Source organism: Chinchilla lanigera, unplaced genomic scaffold (assembly GCF_000276665.1).
Source record: "Chinchilla lanigera isolate Chin_1 unplaced genomic scaffold, ChiLan1.0 scaffold00014, whole genome shotgun sequence".
NCBI classification, from domain to species: Eukaryota; Metazoa; Chordata; class Mammalia; order Rodentia; family Chinchillidae; genus Chinchilla; species Chinchilla lanigera.
In genome coordinates, this window is record NW_004955415.1 from 11,317,328 (window position 1) to 11,325,417 (window position 8,090).

General features: G+C 44.6%; 1 protein-coding gene across 1 annotated transcript in view; it reads right to left on the reverse strand.

Moving 5' to 3' along the window:
- The window catches only part of LOC102027173, a 175,582-nt gene that overhangs the window by 3,621 nt on the left and 163,871 nt on the right, over positions 1 to 8,090 (reverse strand). The window lies entirely within an intron of this gene.

Consider the following 8,090-nt stretch of genomic DNA (forward strand, 5'->3'; position numbering starts at 1 on the left):
GCAATTTCCTTTTTTTTGAATTTAATTTTAACTTGTTCAACTGTAGAAACAAAGAAAGCCAAGGAGAGAGTGTGGGGGATAAAAGAATGAAAAAGTGAAGACTGGAAAAAGTACAGAGAGACAAAAATAGGGGATTTACTCCATTCTAGGAGAGAGAGAAATAGGGGACGAAGTGTCAGGGGACCATATATAAGATAAGAGGATTGCAGGGGAGAGACGAAAGTCAAGATAGGCGACCAGAGGAAACGTAGGCAAGAAGGATGGTTATTTTCTGTGTCATTCTCCAAATGGCCCTCCATCTGGGGCTCCGGCACCCCTCCCCTTGGCCACTGCTCAGGGGACTCTCTTATCAGTCTATTCAAGACGCAGGAGGCTATCAGTTTACAAGAAGAGAGGAAGCAGAGGAAGAGGAAAGAAAGCAGACAAATTACTAAATGAGGAAGCCAATTATCCAGCGCACCGTACTTCAAGCTGTCAGCAGGCTGCGGCTCCTCAGGCACCTTTGGGCAAAGTGGGACTCAGATCTGGAGGCTCCGCTGCCATCTGGCCTCTCCGATGAGACAATCTAGACAGACTTCCCCTAGCACGTTCGCATCAGATTGCCAGCATCCTGCCTGAGATCTTTCCAACCCAGAGACCAGCACTACAGTATCACCGGATCACAAAAGCAGACAAGGTCTCCAAATAAAGCTGCCCAGGAACCACTTTGGTTTCCTATTTGGACAACTACAGGGTTTCTTTGGAGCCTTCGCTGACTTCTCTAACAGCACCAAGTGTAAAAAGCCAAGAGCAATAGATTTGCTTCAATTGAGAAGCGGAGGAGGATAGAGAGGGGAAAAAGATCTTTTACGGCCGCCAAAGACTAGAACATGGAAAGCAGCTCACCACACAGAATCTTCATTTATGAAGAATTCTTTCACATAAAACCCTCACGAACACTGACGCAGTATAAAGAAATACCACCTCATCTAGCCCCACAGGCTGGCATGGGCATGGCGATGTAACAGCAGCTCCAATAATTGGACGTGGGGAGTTGAGGGCAGAGCAAGGGCGGACAGGAAGAAGATCAAAATGCAGGCAAAGAATCCCGCCAGTCAGTGGCAGATTCCACTTTGCAAGAAACATGAATTACAGAAAAGAGCCGGGGCACAGGGTGAGTAGCAGCAGCCCAGTTACATAACACCTCCCTCCTGAGTGAACAGCCAAACAAACACCAGCAGGGGAGACCTCTGAGAAGTCTACAATTTATGATACACTGTGTTTTCTTGTTCCCTGAACAAAGTAATGTGGTTGGCAAAGAATCCTAAGAAAAGGAAAATACTGGGTTTGTGATAAGGCCGGCTGGGGGATGAAGGATGCTGACCTGTCCGTGATTACCACAACCCCGGTCCCTCTGAAAGCAAATCCCCTCACCAGCATCCCGCGCAATCCTGTAACGCAGTCCTATAAACACCTCTGCTTCTCCATACAGAGCAATGCCTGTCACTCTGGAAAACAGTGAGAGCATCCAGTATATCCACCTTCTTGCTCCACAGGTTAAAAATGATTGTCCATGGTGACAGTCTCTACAATAATGCTTCTCGGGGTGGGACCTGGGAGCCACCTGCATCAGTCACCAGGGACACGGTGATGATGGAGATTGCTGAATCTGAGTTTCAGAGGTGTGGGGCTCAGAAATGTACTTTTTAAAAGCGGCTCTGCTGGAGAGTCTCACGTACTCTAAAGTTCAAAACTACTCCTCTATTGTATGCTATGTATGGAATGTACTTGTTTCCTTCCCTCCATCCATCACCGTCTTCACAGGAGGCACCAGGTTCAATGTTAAAGGTGTGATTGCAGGGACTATTTGGTGATGCCCCAAGTCGGGTCCTGGCAGCTGTTTCTGCCTCTTTCTACAGCTGCAGGAACCTGACCTGATGTGTGGGCCTAAGACAATATTGTTCATTCTCTATACCAACATGTTCCATGTCAAAGAAAATACAATAGCTCTGAATTACACTGATACCAATACCTTTCTTCAGGCAATAAAGATAAAAAATTCTGTTGGATTTTGAATGGACACTGATAAACTTTATCAGCGCCTCCCTGCACTGAGAGGCAATTTCCTTCTCTCATTCCTGAGGTGTCGTTTCCTTTTTCTGTGACACCCTAGTAAGCCTCCATCAGCCTTCCTCCTGTTCTCCTTTAACTTTGTGTGAAATTAAGATTTGCTGTCCTTTCCCAGGTTTCCATGGTTTTGATTCCTCTTTTCTGTAACAGTACCCTTGATGTTTACCCCTTCCTCCCTGTGCCTACCCAATGACCATGACTTTTAAATAAGAATGAAACAAATTCCTTGTTCAAGTTTTACATGTACTTTAGCTCTACAAATAAAACAGGCAAAAGGAACTCCAAGAATTTGATGTCAGTCCTAATGCATGCTCTTGAATGCTAGTTTCTTCCTAGACAACCGTAGGGCCAGGAACAGCAGGTACCATGGGAGGATCCGGAGATGGCAACAATGCTGTTTCTGCTATGCTGCCCCCATCTAAACAGAATGGAATGGACCAGAAGGAAATCCTACCTGATAACTATTAACAGATCCTACCGCTTAGTAAGAAACAACTGCTTTCCTGTCAGATGGGAGGTGCTGCGTGCCATCCATCAAGTTGCACACCAAGTTCTCCATAGCAAAGGAACCTACTGGCCCTACAGTCCAATGATATCTATTTCTGACCATTCGAACTTGGGGTAGAGCTACCTGTCATACCGGTTTTCTTTTCCTTCTCTCACTGCTCCCTTTCCTCCACCCCTCCTTTCCTCTTTCCCTTCCTTCCTTTCACATTTTTAATGTTTCTTTTCAAACTGTGTTCAACAGCTGAGTTCAGTGTATGCCTGTTCTACTCTGCCTTTAGAAGGAAACGTTGGATCCAAAAACTTAAACAACGAGCAGCAAAAGCTTGAAAGCCACAAGCATAACACAATAGTTTCCATGGGTTTTCAGGTGCCTGAGCCAAGGCAGAAGATGAATACAGAAAAAGAGAGAGGAAATCGCTCAACCTCAACGTTGCTCACGGTGGACCACATCAGGTTGGCTTGAAATCTACCAAAAGATTATGTTGGCTCTGGGAACCATCAGCATTGGGGCCAGAGGAGGGTAGGCTGGAGAAATGCCTTTTTCAGGGAGATATTTTCTTTCTCTTTCTTTCTTCCTTTATTCCCTCCCTCTCTGTCTCCCTTCCTCCTCTTCCCTTCCCATCTTTATGGTACTGTAGATTGAACCCAAGGCCTTTATACTGAGCTACATCCCTGGCCTCTTCCCCTGCCCTCCTCTGCTTTTTTTTGGAGGCAGAATCTCACCAAGTCACTAAGTTGCTCAGGCTGGGTTTGAACTTGCAATCCTCCTGCCTCAGCCTCCTAGACTGCCTGGGTTACAGGTAGGGAACTCCATGCCTGGCTTTTCTGTTTTTGTGGTTTTGTATGGTGATTTCTCAGAATATTCTCAGCAGCCGATACAAACAATAAGGAACTCCTTAAAGACTGAGTCCCTGCATTTTTAGCAACCCAGGCTAAATCAGAGACCTCACAGGTGGTTAATTCCGTGGTCATCTTTAATTGCCTCAGCTGGCAATCTCTGGCTTACTGTGGATAGCAACATTTCTGAGTTCAGCGAGTGGCCAGTGGCGGGATTCAGGAATCTTTTCTATTGAAAAAGACCCAGGGAGCTCCCATAAAACTAGATGTGCAGGTTCTTGACAGAAATCAGCCTTGTAGCAGGGTTCAGTACGCATTCCTCTGGTTTATAAAGGGGATTCTAAGTTTTTAGGAAATATTGCCCATGGTAGGTGTTGGTGTTGAAGTTTTCCACAAAATAACTTAATGGACATCGAAAAGAGGATGAGGTAGGGGCTTTCATCATTGTATGCAGATAAGAAGAAAACATCCCAACTCGTCTGAATGTGTTCCCCAAAATTCCAGTGCTGAAACTTATTTCCCAATGCAACAGTGTAAGAGGAAGTGCTGTTAAGAGATGATTAGGCCCTGAGGGCTCTGCATTCAAGAGGCTGAGGCAGGAGGATTGCAAGTTTGAAGCCAACCTGAGCAACTTAATACACAACGATGGGATCCAGATCCTCATCATCCTCATCCTCATCCTGCTGTATGACTGGTACCATATGCTATGGACACTGCTTCACTGGTCCTCGCAGTACACTTGCAGTGTAGATACTGTCATTGTCAGCACTTTATAGGTGATAAGCCTGTTGCTCAACATTTTTAAATGATGCCTAGTTTATATCTGTACATGGATTATTTATTGAATAAAAACCCCACTGATTTCTTTAGCAACAAAATACTGAGAAGGCTTGTCTTTGAAGGCTCCTGTGCCTGAGCAAGAATATGGAAGGCAAATAAAAACACGAGAAGGTACTATGCTGGAGAAACAGTTTGAGTGTACCCCTGGGGCTCCTGTGCTGGAAGCTCGGTTCCCACTCTAGCAGTGTTGAGGTGGCAGAATCATCAAGAGGTTGAACGAGGCACCTACATGCCTGCCTGCCATGGACTATTTCTCCTTTGCGATGCTCCTCTGCCAGGCCACCCTACTATGGACTGAACCCTCTATAAACTGTAATCTAAAATAAACCTTTCCTTCCTTAAAAAAAAAAAAAAAAGAAAGAAAGAAGTAAGAAAAGAGGTGGGACAAGTGTAAGGTGATAGGGTCATGAGGGCCCTGGGTACACATGAGATTGATGTTGTTCTCTTGGAACAAGTTAGTTCTGCAGAGAATAGGTTGATCTAAAGAAGTCACCCTGGGGGCTGGGGATTTAGCTCAGCGGCAAAAGCGCCTGCCTGGCAAGCGCAAGGTCATGAGTTCGGTTCCGGGTACCGGAGAAAAAACCAAAAACCAAAAAAAATAAAATAAAATAAAATAAAGAAGTCACCCTGCAAGCCTGGTCCTTTCTGCAAATGGGTATCCCTTTCCTCTTGGTCATGTGACACAGGTGAGCAGCCCTTGCTAGGATGTCAGTATCATGCTCTTGAACCTCAAGAACTATGAGCTAAATAAACTTTTTCATCAGGTATCTAGCCTCAAGGTATTTTGTTATAGCAACACAGACGAGACTGAGACAGAAAGGGTAACACCAGGTTCCCCCAGAACTCAAAGGTTTAATACAATGAACCTAGTTGTGTAAGAGAAGCCTATCAAAGATAACCGCAGATGAGAAAACTGATAATAACATTTCCTTTGGTGTCATCTTGAGAATGTGCAAATAGTATGATTAGAAACAATCATGAAAGAGATTTTATTAATAGTAAAATAATAAAATCTACATATATAGTAATATTTTTTCCATATAGGGGACTGAACCCAGGATGTTCACCCTTTAATATGTATTTTTAATTCTGAGACAAGTTCTTTCTAAGTTGCCCGTACTAGGTTCAAGCTTACAATGTCCCTGCCTCAGTCTCCCAGAGTGCTGGAATTACAAGCATGTTTCACTATACCTAGCTGTATCTTTCGAAAGACCAAGTGAAAGGGAAATACTGCCATTGCCAATGACCTCCACCCTGTTCCTTCAGCACCAAGCTCACCAGATCAGGGTTCACAGTCTGCCAGACACGGAAATGGTAAGAAATGGCCATGTGCCATTTTGTTATCTATAGATAATAAATACTACAGAATGCCATGAACATTATAAGGCTGTCAGTGAGGGGATTATTAACTCAGTCCACACATGATTTGCAGAGCTAACGTTAGGCAGCAATGGGCATCAAAGAGGTTAGAGCAGTTTGCTAGATTATATGGAAGATGAGAATTCCTTAGGTTGACCAGAGATTACCCAAGAGATTAGCTCCTTCCAAATCCCAAACAAAACATGGTCTGTATGCAGTAGAGTCAATGGGGTAGGTCCCACTGGTGGAGGCTCCAACCTTAGCCCAGATGGAATAGAAAACCCATCAGATACCACACATTGCCCACCACCAGGGGCATTCTCCACAAGACATGCAGTGACCACCTACAAGTAGGTTTGGGTTTGCAGGGTGATACATTATCTTACTCTCTGCTACTATAACAAAATACTACAGGCTAATTAACTCAAAAACAATAGAAATTTATTTCTAACACTTCTGGAGACAGAAGTTGAAGACCAAGGCACCAGCAGGTTTTGTGTCGTCTGGTAAGGGCTGCCCTCTGTTTCAAAGGTAGTATCTTATTGTTGCATCCTACAGAGCAAAAGCATCTTGTGTCCTTGCTTGGCAGAAAGAATAGAGAGGGTGAGCTCACTCCTTTAAGTCCTTTTATTAGGCACTAATCCTTTCATGAGGGCAGAGCCCTCAGGGCCTAATCATCTCTTAACAGTACTTCCTCTTACATTGTTGCCTTGGGGATTAAGTTTCAACACTGGAATTTTGGGGAACACATTCAGACCACAGAATACAAACACACACACACACACACACACACACACACACACACACACACACACATTCACCCTGCCCCCATGCAGATACAGATACACACAGTACACAGCACTGTGTAATTTTGTATAGATAACAGCAAGCAAGCATGTTGCCTGCATCCTCCAGAGAAGAAGGGCAGCCCAGGGCTGGAAGGAAGCCTGCCAGAGGGGACTCAAGGGCTGAAAACCACAGTCATCTAATCTACAGACCTCCCCTGTGCTTTGCTCACAGTGAGTCCACATCTTGCCCCCTCAAATGTACCTGCTAAGATGAATGCTCCCTGAGCCCTGTGGACAATTCTGCAGACATTACCAGGGACCCTAGCCTTGGGGAGACCATGTTTTCTTAACAGTTCTCTTCTTTTGTCCCTTCCCTGTGTAGTCAATTTATGGTACAGTTCATGGTCAAGTCAAAGTTTAAAACTATTTTACCAAAGAGTGCCAAGCACATCAGGATGCCAACCTTCCTCCAGATGAATAATGAATGAAACTAAATTCACACACTTGCCAAGGAGCCGTGTACGGGGATACTCTTCAGGGTGATGGTGGCAAAGAGTTGGACATAACCAACATGCCCATCAAGAGGAACACAGCCTAAGAAAGTGTGGTGCAGTCAACCCAAGCAACCCATCGAAAGGAATAAGGAAGATCTAGACAGACCAATGCACAGAGGCATTTTGTTGAATGACAAAGGCAAGTGGCAGAATAATACTTACCATGTAATTTATATCTCATAATTCCTCACCAATAAATAAAATAATGTTTTCTATGTCAGGTCTGTCAGGAAACATACTAAACTGAAAACCTAAGATTCTCTGGAGAGTAAGTGGGGGTCCTGGAATTTGGGCCAGTGGCTAAAGACTTCAATCTTACTTGAAATTTTCTGGTTTTGATACCTGGCATGGTCACACAGGCTTGTGATTCCAGCTACTTGCGAGTCTGAGGAAGGAGGATCCCAAGTTTGAGGCCAGCCCAGACAACTTAGCAAGACCTTGTCTCGGTAAACTTTTTGGAAGTCTGATTTTGTTTATAAGATCAATGTTTGGATGCACCATTTATAAAATCAGAAAAGTTTAAACATCAGATCTGTCTCTCCTAGCAACGGGACACTCCCAACCTATGCAAAATAAACAAAACAAAGTAAAACCCCTCAGCCCCAGGAACCTCAACTTCATTGCTGACATAATTTCTCCAATCATCATTCATTCACATAGCCAACAAATGTTTCCTGAGGGGCTGCCATGTGTGATCCCTGTTCTGGCAGTGCTTCACTCAGCATAGAGCTGCTGTCTGTGGTTTCATCATTCCCTGATCTTCCCCAGAACTCATTTCTTAAGCCCAAATTCTCTCCCATCAAGGCCCTCAGACTCACTAGCTAAGGTTTCCAAGCTCTCACCCCGCCCTCCCAGGGAGTGATCCTTCCAGACACTTAGCTCTTCCTCAAAAAATATTAACTCAACCATTCCCCTCTGCACTGCTGAACGGAAGGGCAGCCGCTCCACCCCCAATCTGACTGGAGCATCCTCAAGTCCACAGAGGTTAGGAATGGGGAGGGTGCTCCCCTCTATCCCTGCCCCCACATCTCACTATAGAAAAATACAGAGTGAGTCTCCCTCATGTAAGAACCTGAAAGAGTAAATAAAACTCAAA